Source organism: Rattus norvegicus, chromosome 8 (genome assembly GCF_036323735.1).
Source record: "Rattus norvegicus strain BN/NHsdMcwi chromosome 8, GRCr8, whole genome shotgun sequence".
Lineage (NCBI taxonomy): Eukaryota > Metazoa > Chordata > Mammalia > Rodentia > Muridae > Rattus > Rattus norvegicus.
The window spans coordinates 130,954,579-130,967,226 of record NC_086026.1 but is presented as its reverse complement, the minus strand read 5'-3'; positions in this window follow the sequence as shown (position 1 = coordinate 130,967,226).

Below are 12,648 nucleotides of genomic sequence, written 5' to 3'. Positions count from 1 at the left end.
ACAAGCTGCATTGAACATGTTTTCCTTAGACTTCCCAGTGTCTATGACGTAAGTACACTTCAAAATAAACTCCTTTCAGAATTCAGTGGCAGATAAGAACCTAGATAATTAGAATTATGTAACCTGGGTTTTTTTTTTCCTCCCATTTCTGTCCTGGGAATCAGAAAACTAGGGAAACATATTTAGTTCTTAATCTTAGTAGTTAGAGGTTTTGGCACTATGTTAAGACCAAGGGGAGAGTACCAATGTGAAGGGGTGTGGTCTGTGCCCTGAAGCAATTATACTTCTGTATGGCGGCAAAGGGGCTACCCAAGAAAGACGCATTCAGAGGAAAACATCTGTACATCCCACTGCAGGGCAGCTTCCTCGAGGAACTTGGTCAGGGCACTGGGATAACCCTTGACCCTGACAACCCTGAGACTCTCAAGCTCACAACTTCCATAAATGCCCCCAAGGCAAGGCTATGTGTTAAATAAACTGAGCAGAGACAGAAACCCAAAGACAAACCAGAGGGCCTGCAAGGCTGTCAGTGCGTGTTGGAAAAGAAATTCCACAGTGGGAGCGCTCTCAGAGTCCAGCTCCCCAAGCTGCCTCTGCAGATGTTTCTGCCCCACAGGCTTTGGAGACTCAGGTTTTGCCCCTTTTTGCTCATACTGCCCTTAATCTCTGGGGACCACAGACCTGCGTCCCTCCTCTCTGTGAACCAGGCCTTCTCCCCCAAGTCTGCTGACTTCACAGCTCCCAGAATGGCTGTTGGGGGCGGGGCTGGCCCTTGGATTCTCTGGAACTATTTTCAGGGCTTGTCTCTCTTGAGCACTACTTCCTCCCACAAGGGAAGCTTGAAGTTGATTTATGGCTCGTTTTCAGTACATAATACTGTAATTCTGTGAAATGATGGTGTTATTGATCCTAGATGAGTTTCTCCTTGCTAACTTCCATGGCCAGGTGCTAAATGGAACCTGGGCTAAGGAGAAGTTACAGAGCCACCTTACTGATTTGATTCAGTGGGATTCTTAAGGAGTGACAAGAGAGCAGAGGATTCATTCTGTAAGCGGACATGACCAGGAAGTGAGGGTGCCATTCCAGTGACACCGAGGCCCCCAGCAAGGTGCCCGAGAACAAGTTCACTGTGGCTACATGAGAAATGAACTCAGGGTCCTTATTGCAAGAACCGTTCCTCTTTAGACGGGAAAGGAAGAAATAGGGTGGGGTTGGAATAATGGAATCAGGAGATGAAGGAAAATCAGTGATCGAAAGGAAGAAGGATGGGGGTGTGGCTCAATGATCCTGTCCTTACCTAGTGTGACAAGGACCTGCGTTGCAAAGAGTTTAGGGAGTGGGGTGGGAGAAAGAAATGACAGATTAAAGGAAGAAGAGGGTTTTTTTTTTAAAAAGTCTATTAATTCAGAATGAGTCCTGTACGGGAAGGTGAGCTATAATTTTAGATAGAATTGAATTATCTGTTTCAGCTTCAGTTTGCAGCCATGATTCTGCGGGAGGAAAGGGACATGATTTCATTTGCCGTTATGAAAGTCAGGCCCAAGGAACATTGTGGGCTTTGAGGAGAAGTAATTCAGGGAACAGATGAAAGGGTATCTGGTCGTGTAGGGAGTGAGGGCCGCTTTGCCCAAAGTGAAACAGAACACAAATGGACGGACTAGAGTTCTAACTAGAGTACAGCAAGCAAGGCTTTTGTACCACTTAACTGTGGGAAGGACAGACCAAGCAGATGATCCCTGACTGTGACATAGGCGCATGTGTTTGAATGCTCAGGGCCCAGCTGGTGGCTCTGTTTTAGGTCTAGAACTTTGAGAAAAGAGTCTCCCTGGAGGAAGTAGCAGGTTAGTGACTTCGGATTTCCTAGCCCCACCTTGTGTCCTCTTCCAGCTCCCCTTCCTAATTTCTCAAGACATGAGGAGGTGAAGGGTTCCAGGCACTCACTGCTGTCACTGGGAAGATGGATACCACCTTGCTTCCTCATCCAAGGACTGCACCCTTACCCAAGAACCAACATAAATTCTTCCTTCTCTATGTTCCTTCTTTTTTTTTAAAGGTTTATTTATTTTATGTATATGAATACACTGTAGCTGTCTTCAGACACACCAGAAGAGGACATCGGATCCAATACAGATGGTTGTGAGCCACCATGTGGTTGCTGGGATTTGAACCCAGGACCTCTGGAAGAGCAGTCAGTGCTCTTAACCACTGAGCCATCTCTCCAGCCCCTCTACGTTCCTTCTTGTCAGGTATTTGGTGACAGTAGCAAGAGAAGCCAGAGCTATACCTAGATCACCAATGCAGCTGCCGTTCCTGAAAGAGGGAAAAGCTACAAACGGAAGGGAGAATAAGTTAACCCCCCCGGGGACTCCTCCAGAGCATCTGGGATGCCCTCTTCCAACGAAAGGACCACACCGATTCTGCAGACTCTCGGCTGACTCTCTACCAGGTCCCTGGCTTCTACACTGTTGCTGAAGGGTCTGGGCAGAGTGAAGCTGAAGTAGATCTCCCTTCCAATCCACACCTCCCATCCTGCCAGCAAGGAGTCACAAATCACTAAGCAGAAGGAGAACCTGAATGGGATGGAGCTTTGGAAAATTGCTTTCATAGCCTGTGATCATCTGGAGACAATGCGGGAGAGGAACCCTGAGTCACTGCAGGGTTTGTTATAAGATCAGGATTTTGACCAGTGATTTCTATGACCTATGTTTTAAAACCTGGGCAGCTACATCCTATTGACCAGCCTGCTGTCTAGCCTAGGATGGAGATTTTAAAGAGTGAAGGAGCCTCAGAAGTCACTAATTCCAACTGCTCCTCTATAGCAGAATCCCCTTGAAATATTCCTTCAAGGGTGGATGTTCCATCAGCCCGTTTCCAGTCATTGAGCTTCCCTTGACACTATATAACTACAACCCATGGAGAAATGCCTCACCTAATACCCACCACACTACACATACATAGATACACACAGAGAAACGCACACACACATGCTTACTCACACACACACATGTACACACATATGCACATGCACATGCATGCACACACTCATGCACACACACATATGCGCGCGCACACACACACACACACACACACTAACCCACACTGTGTGTCCTATACTGCATTCTCTATTCTGCTTCATTCTGAGAAAGAGACACCATCAGTTCAGTCTACAGCATGGATTTTGTAGCTCACTAATCTCTTCTGACTAAAAGCACTGGCCAGGTTATGTGATTCCCAAATCCTCAGGTATCAGGATGGGGCACACAGAATTCTGCTCTCTCCCTCAGCCGACTTTTATTTCTGTTTGGCTTTTTAAGCAATCATAATGATTTTTTTGTTTTCACTTTTTTTTCTTATGGAGTGTTTTTGCCACATACCACAGTATGTGTGCTACACACACACACACACACACACACACACACACACACACACACACACTATCCCGGGCTATCAGTTAGCCTCGAGTGCATAGGAATCCTCCTGTCTCAGCCTCCCAAGCACTAGGACTTCAGTGTGAGACACCATGCCTGTCTGAACTGTGAAGGACATTTCAAATAATCACGATGAAATCATTTCAGTCATCATTTGGGGTGCTCTCTTGGTTTCCTAATTATTTTCATTCTTAATGTCAACCAACCACCTAAAGAAAAGGAGCTTCATGACTCTCTTGCCTTACTTGGAGTTATTGTTGCTATGATGAAACACCATGACCGAAATAACCTGGTTAGGAAAGTGTTTATTTGGTTCACACTTCCACATCACTGTTCACCATTGAAGGAGGTCAGGACAGGAACTCAAATGGGGCAGGAACCTGGAGGTAGGAGCTGAAGCCAAGACCATGGAGAGGTACTGTTTACTGGCTGACTCAGCCTACTTTCTTATAGAATCCAGGACCACCAGCCCTGGGATAGCCCCATCCACAATGGGCTGGGCCCTCCTCATTGCTCACCAATTAAGAAAATGCTTTACAGGCTTGCCTACAGCCCGACCTTGGGTAGGCATCATCTCAGTTGAGTTAAGCTCGTGTTAAATTGACACAAAACTGTCCAGCACATTCTGAACAGCAGAGGGAAAATGGTCAGAATCATAAGAGACTGTGTAGGTTGTTGTCATTATGCGGGTGAAGGCAGGTACAGGATAGAACAAGGCCTGTCAGTGCACGAGAAGGAAGGATGGGTGGGAGAAAAGTTTGAGAGGAGGAGGAGACTGGAGGGAGAGGAGAGAGAGCAGCCAAGAGAACATGGCAGCAGATGTTAAGATTCCTCTCTGCACATCTACAGGTTGTTATGACTATTCTTAAGGGATGGATGTGTATAGGACTTTGCGTGTCTACACGAACAAAATATATCTTATCTAGGTGGTTGGTTTATATCCTTATCAAATGGTTGTAAGTTAATTGTGTGGATGTATTGTACATTGAACATTTAACACATACATCTGGTTGCTGGCTTCGTTTGTCGAGTAGTGATTTCACTGGGTAGTTGGGAGTGCAAACAGAGTCTGTGACAGAAAAAAACGTGCAAGGCTATAGAATAATTGGGGCTAGTGTGGCATGGGGCCGTGCTATCACCACCCGCAGAACGTGATTTGAATCTCAGGCATGGTAACGACCACCAAGGAGACAGTGTGTGAAAGCAGTAACTAAGAAACAACAAGGGGCTGGGGATTTAGCTCAATGGTAGAGCGCTTACCTAGGAAGCGCAAGGCCCTGGGTTCGGTCCCCAGCTCTGAAAAAAAGAACAAAAAAAAAAAAAAAAGAAAGAAAAGAAACAACAAGAGTGGGAACTCACAGGAACCAGGTTGTGCGTCCCTTTCGCAACAAGACTGGGGAGATGGTCCCATGGATGAGAAGGCTTGCCTGAGGACACGAGTTCTAATCCTCAGAAACTACGGGGGGGGGGGGGATCAAGGTGAGGTTTTGCAGGTCTGTAATCCCAGGACTGGGTGAGAGTGAAGAGAGGTGGGATGGCTGGGGCTCCCTGGCCTCCAACCTAGCTAAGGTGAGGGGTGTGGTGAGGGTGTATGGTGTGGTGTGATGTCTCAAGGGAAAGGAGAGAGAAAATGATAAAGAAGGGCACTCAATCTCTTCATCTTCTGACCTTTGCCTTCACATACGTGTGCACATGCCTGAATACGTGTGTGCATATGCCAACACATTCCACCATACATACATACATGCTTACATGCATACATACATACATACATACATGTATGCATACATACATACATGCATAGACACATGGAGCCATGAACCATGGTGATTTTGAAAGTTCATTCGCCTAACCAGACACAAGGTCTCTTGGACTAACACCGCCAAAATGAACAACAGAGAGCTGCCGGGGAGGGATCAAGAGAAACAGGGGCCTGTGGCGCAGTTAGCCTACCCTCTTTGTTGCTTGGTCTCTCATAGATTCTTGTTTAACTTCATTTTAAAGCAGAGTCTTAGTTGAGAGGTGAGCACAGGCACGCCATCTAGTAGGTATCAACTAATAGCAAGACATTAGAGAAAAGAGGCAGTGGAGCAGAGGCAGCAGTGAGTGGGGGATGTGTGTGTGTGTGTGTGTGTGTGTGTGTGTGTGTGTGAGTGTGCGGTCATTTCATAACGTCGAATCACAGAGCTGAATGCTCTGACTACATACAGCTGATCTGTCAGTTTTACTTCAGTAATGCCAGGAAATGCTTCATTAAATAAATTAGAGAAAAGAGGGAGGAACTGAGGAAGGAAAAGAAGGGAAAGGGAAGAAAAGAAAATTAAACACGAGTGAAAACTGTTAATAACATCGTGGGGCCCACCACCTCCCCACCCCTCACCACTCCCCCACCCCCACCCCATTCCACCGTCTCCTCACACCCAATCTCCCACCCTGCCCCACTCCTACTCCTTCACCTCCACCCCCACCCACCTCTACCTCACTCCAACTCCCACTTCCACAACCCTACCTTACCCCACCCCACCTATCCTCCCACTCCCCTGACCCTCTACCCACCCCCACTCCACCCACCCCACCTCACTCCACCCCCCCATATCCACAACCCCACCTTTCCCCACCCCCACCCCCACCCCATCCCATCCCACCTCACCTCCACCTCTCACTCCCACAACCCCACCTTGCCCCACCCCATCTTACCCTCACTCCCATTCCATCCCTACCCCACCTCCACCTCACTTCACCCCCACCCCCACTTACCAACCCCCCCAGCTCCCCCACTCCCCTCCCACCCTGCTCTGCCGCCATCACTTCTCTGATTGCATCTGGTCCCAGGCACCTAAGGTTCCCAAGATTATTTCTTGTTCTTTCAGCTCAATAAAATCCACACCACCACCTCCGCCCTGCCTTCTTTCTGGCTCAAGGGGTTTTGCTCGAATTCTTCAGGTTTTACAGCCTTTGCAAAGGCGCATGTTCTCATTATCCCTGCCTCATCAGCCTCGCTCTGACTCAGCTACAAGGTGGCTGTGATCAGACAATTCCTACCAGCATGCGAGCTCTGTTAACCGGCCACTGAGTTCTGTTTGGCTCTATTGGACAGGCGTCTGAACACGGAGCTGCCTACGGTTTCCCTTGGTTCTTATTAATGAACCCTCAAGGCTAGGCACAGCAGCAGACACCTAGTAGGTCCTCGGTGAATGTGGAATCTAACAGAATTTAGGCTCAGTACTGGGTCAGCATCAAGGATAAACTGAGAGCTTTTATAGACAACTTTAAATCCAGGTCTGTGGGCTTAAGAACACATTGGTGGGACTAGACTAATGGGCAGCTCCCTCCCCCAAATAGCTTAAGAGAGGGTTACAATCCTGTTTATTTGATCGGCTTCCAAGAAAGTCATGTTTCCTGAAAGGAAATCCAAGGTATTCAGATGTCAAGATGGCAGAAGGTCCTGCACAAAAATACAGTGGTCACCTTTACCCTCTAGGGAAATGGGTTACAAACAACGTCATGGCTTGTCTGGAGTATCTGCTGGGAAACGGAGAGACTCACTAGCCATTTTGTCTCTCTATCTTTTTTTTTTCTCAAAAATATTGCTTAGAAGTTTGACCTAGTTCTTGCAGAGAGAGGCTGAGACTACCCCTCATGCTCCCTGTCACAGCCTGTAGCCTGAGTTTCCAGGCCTGGTGGGAGGGGTTCTTACTGCTGGATCAGCTGACAGAAGTCATTAGCGCTTCTAAGGCTGGCTGTTGATTCTAATTGCTAAGACTGGCCATGAGTCGCTCACTGCTACAGTATCCTGCCCCATGGGTCTCTCTATGATTGATTTGGGGACATGTATGCCTGGAGTTTACTTCTTCTAAGACCAGTGTCTCCAAAAGACTCTTGCCACCATCATTCATGCTGCCGACGCCCCCAGAAGTGGCAGTCCCAGGACTGACTGCACCATAGGTCGCTGGTCGGCTTGAGTCAGCAGCTAGCATCTGCCAGTCTTTTTTTGAAAGGCTTCCTTGGGGCTTTAAGTGCTGTCCTTAGCTTGGGCATGGAGAGTAAGTAGTGGTCATAGATGTCCCTTACCCAACACCTCTTGAGTATGGATGCAAAATCACTCAGGTTCCTTTGGCCTCTGCTGTTAACAGCGCTGCAGACAGCGCCCCCTGCAGGACCAATGCCTGGCATCTTCCTGGGAACTCAGACCTGAATAGTTCTGACAGACTGCTGAGGATGGTGGCTGCGGTTGGGGTAGTGACGGCTATTCGTGGTTGTCAAGATTCTTGATACGTCTGGCGTTAACTAAAATCCAAGAAGTTGGTTACACCTGTGAGGGATTTTTCTTAGTTAAATCACTCAGTTAAACCATTTAAGTGGGAAGACCCGTCTTTAATACAAATCTCTTGAGGTGAGAAGATCCAAGTTAAATGTGGACCACACTTTGTGGTGGTGGCCTATACGAGGGATACAGAAGGAGGAAGCTTTCTCTCTTTGCCTGCTTGCCCTCTCTCTCCCTGGAAGGTTTTCTTTCACTGGCATTAGCGCCTACTTCTGTGGGATTCCTAAGTATACTGAAGACCAGCTGAGATATCTAACCTTGTGGACTGAACAACTACTGGATTCTGGGACTTTCTGTTAAGTAGACAGCCATTGTTGGACTAGCTAGACCACAGACTGCAAGCCACTCTAATAACCCTGTCCCCTCCATGTCAGCTCTGCTTCTCTTGGGAACCCTGCTAACCCATTGATCACCCTGATTGATCACCAAGGAGTCCTTCGGGGAGCAGAGACAGAGTTCATCCTCATCTGACCAGGGTTGCTATGAGAAAACATCCTCAGAATCTGGGAGTTGGTTAGCCCTGGCCCTGCCAGAGCCCCACCACTGTGCTAACTCCTATCTGATGTGCCCTGTGGACACCCTCTCCCTTTCCAGTGTCTTAGGGCACAGTGCAGCCTGCTTGGTCACATTTTGTTCACCTGTGTGAGTAATGGGGAGGGCTGGAGAGAAACTCATCCTGTCTCCCATCCCCTCCTGAGAAAGATCCTTCCACTGTACCTGTCACATTGCTGCCAACCTGAGCCGATTTTAGGGACCAAGGGTACCTATCATTGTCTCAGCAAGGGACACATTTCAGGGTAGTCAGGTGCCCATGGGGCAGCAGCTGGAGATGGAGTTGAACACTTAGCCTAAGGCATGATGCCCCACCAACCTGCAAACTTGTCTGAATACATCTTCCTCCACACTGACCCCAGAGCTCTCTCTGCCTCCGGGACAAGCACTGCAGTGATGGATGGTCTTCTTGGATGTATTACCCCAAGTCTTCCCGACAGAATCTTAGGCAGAGGAGCAGTTGAGAACCAAGGAGAAGCTGAAAATCAGAGAGTGGGAAATTTATCCACACATACACTTCCCGTTTCCTTCTTCCACAGTTCTCCGTGGTACTGAGGTACTGAGGCTTGAACCCAGAACCTTACAACCTACCCCTCCTTTTACTTTTTATCCAGCTGTGGGGCTCCTCCTTCTGTCACTAGACCACACTCCATCATTAGCTCTTTCCCTCTTTAAATAAGCTATCTCTAGTTCTTAAAGAGAAAAAAGGGTAATAATAGAGTCTCGATAAATTCCTCGGGACAGCCTTGGATCTGTGGACTTCTGTGTAGGGTGGAGAGGCTCTGCGGGTGACGGCAAAAGCTTTTCCTTCCCCCTCAGCATCCCCCAGGAGGTCCTACGGCCCCAGAACCTAACGATTACGCAGAGCTTCCAAAGATGAAATCGTAGACAGCCTTCCTAAAGATTATCAAATATAGGACTTTCTCAGAACCAGGGACAGGGAGCCCCACACTTGCAGGGCCCCTGTAGGTACACCAACGTTTAAGAAACCCATGTACAGTAGTGTCCAGGAACCAGCCACACACACACACACACACACACACACTTGAGAAACTCTCAGAGCAGTGACCCAATCCTACTGGATGGACTCAGGGAGAATCACAGGAAAGATCATGTCTTAGTTACCTTTCTATTGCTATGAAAAAAAAAAAAAAACACCATGACCAAAATCAAATTATGGAAGAAGGGTTTTATTTTGGCTTATGAATCCTAAAGGATAAAAGTCCATCCTGTGGGAAAGTGGTGTTATAGCAGGTAGACGTTAGAAGCAGGAGCAGGAAGCTGAGATCTCAGATCTCAACCACAAACACAAAGCAGAGAGAGAGAGAGAGAGAGAGAGAGAGAGAGAGAGAGAGAGAGAGAGAGAGAGAGAATTGTAAATTGGTTGAAGCTATATACTCTTAATGTCATCATCCCCCTCCCGACCTCCCACTCCTCACCCCACTATACTCCTATCCCTCCCCCTGCCCTGTCATATGATATTCCCTCCCCATGTCCCACAATACACTTCTTCCAGCAAGGCCCTTTACCTCCTAAACCTCCCCAGGCAGCACCACCAACTGGGGACCAACTAGAACTAAGCTAAGAGGAGACATATTTCATTCAGTCCATCACAAACTGGAAGTTTCTCTCCAAGTGTAGGCTTGGAATCACAAGTTTAAAACAAACCCGGTTGAGTTTATTGCACACAGAAGGCAAGCACAGCCCTGGGGCAAGTTTGTGAGTGTCCATAGGGTGACTCCTAGTTCAACAAGCTGGCCTTATGCAGGGGTAGAGCACACAGCATAGGGGACCGAGTGGGTCATCTCAGTAGAAGAGCAGTGGGCAGGGCGGATGACTGGTTTGTGCTTTTGTTTGGTGATGGGAGTGTTTGAAGAGGCGGGATCACGTGTTGCTTGGAGGTGCCATCGTCATCCTATCCATGTTCATGGCTGTCACATGCAAGGCTCCAGGTGGGAAAGGAGTGGTCATACCCCATCACACCTCTCTCCCTCCCAACCCCCACCCTGGTCAACAGAGCCACAGTGGGTTGGGCAGTGCTCCTGTCCCTCCCTCTGTGTCTAAATGAGACTGGGGAGTGTGAGCCTGGTTTAACTATGCTCCGTTATTCTGCTTTTCTGTTACTAGCCATGAGAATCTTAGGATTCAGAATATCAAGACCTACACATGAGTTGCAGGTTAGCTCAGATGGCACCAAAGCCTGTTGGACAGTGGAAGAGTGGCTGTAGCAATGGAGACTATTGCTGACCTTCTCGGGGTTTTGTTTCCTAGATATCTCAGGTTAGGCAGGAGGGAAAGCCTTCCAGAATACTATTTAAAAAATTATCATGCCTGTGTGTGCATGTGCGTGTGCGTGTGTGTGCATGTGTGTGTGTGTGCGCGTGTGCGTGTGCGTGTGGGTGTGGGTGTGGGTGTGTGTGTATGCCAGAGGATAACTTTGGATGTCATCTTCAGGAGTACCATCCTCAGGAGACCCTCCTTTGAGACAGGGTCTCTTCTTCGCCTGACGCTCACTGGTTAGGCTAGACTTTCAGAAGACCAAGCAGCAGGAATTCACCTCTCTGGTAGGGTGAGCACTTTATTGCCCCAGCCCCAAAGGCTCTTTGTCTTGTCCCACCCCTCAGTAGCAGCAACACAGACAAAGTCAACTGGCTCTAGAGGACTTCTCCAAGGACTCTCCAGAGGGGACAAGTGCTAACAGCACACAGTGAAGCCTTTAAGGAAAGCAATTTTGAATGTCAACTGAGACACTTTGGGCTATTAACTCTGTCTCTGGGAATTGCTCCTATAGAAAACTGAAGTACTTGAGGAAACCACAGAGACAAAAATACTCACTATCAAACTGTTGGACTAATGCAACAGATGCTGGCACTCTGAGGGATTCCCTGTGTATCCAGCAAAACCAAGTATTGTTAGGAAAGTGCGTTAGGTCTGTGCATTACCATGGAGCTGGAGAGGTGGCTCAGGGGTTCAGAGCACTGGCTACTCTTGAAGAGGATCTGGGTTCAATTCCCAGCACCTGCGTAGAAACTCACAACCTCCTGGAACTCTAATTCCAAAGGACCCAAGACCTTCTTCTGGTCTCCTTGAGCTCTGCACACATATGCTACACAGACATACATGTAAGTATTATAAAAGTAAGCACATATATAAAAAGAAGTTCTCATCATCTGATATAGATGTAGCCCAGTCCAACAGTGTAACAGTGTAATTACTTTGGAAAGATGAATTGGTACATTTGAAATCTTCCAGGATCTACAACACGTTGTGAAGTCTCTTTCCCTCTCCGTCTCTCTCTTGTATGTGTGTATGTGTGTGTGCACATGCCTATGCATGTATGTGCATGTGTGCGTGTATGAGTGTGTGCCTGCATGTGTGTATATATCTGTGTGTGCACATGTGTGCATGTATGAATTGTGTGTGTGTGTATGTGAAACACAGTGGCAAACGGGTTCTGATGGCAGAAAGACTGTTGGTAATGGGAACTTAGATCGTCAGCCATCAGTTCTTGCCTCTATCATCTCTAACAGAGCCTCTGTCACTGAGTCTAGAGGTCGCTCTTGGTCCACCATTAAGTTAGAGTTTAGTGTCATATCTGAGAACTGATGCAGTGCTGACTGTATTGGACTTCAGAGAGGAATAAATAGAACCCAGAAGCTTGAAACCATCTTTCCACAGCCCCCACCAGGAAACAGAGACAACCTCCTGTGACTGTAGGAGACATTAAGGATACATGGGTGAAACCACAGCAAGATGCTCCCTTCACACAATGTGCTGGCTGTAATTTAAAAAGAGTCAACAGGCAGGACTGGAAGGGAATGAGGAAGGGGAGTCCCCCAATGCAGGACCTGTCAAGAGGGTGACAGGTCATTCTGTAATAAAGGGAAGTCTCCACTGTGGCCTTTATACTCTCTACTTCTGAAACATCTGCTCCTTAGAACGAACCATTTCTCCACTGCTTGGGCCAAAGCAAATGTCTTCAATGACCTTGGCTAAGTCTGTGGCTGGGAGATGGGAAAGCACTCGACTTTTGCATGTTGGTTTTACGTATCTCTCACAACCACATGGTCTCATTTATTAGTTCAAATAATTTGTTTTATTAGGATTTCCTACACACTAGTTCATATCTACAAATAGAGATAAATTCTACCTTTCCCTTTTTTGAACAGTTCCTTGCCTCTTCTTCTTGAGCTAGCGCCCTGAGTACCATGCTGAATAGCAGTGGTCGGAACAGAAATCTGTTGTTTTTCTTCTGTGTTTTCATTATTAAGTATGATGTTACCTGTAGATGTAACACACTTCCAACAGGAACCTTTAATCCCCGGACTTTCTCCATCCAGTCAA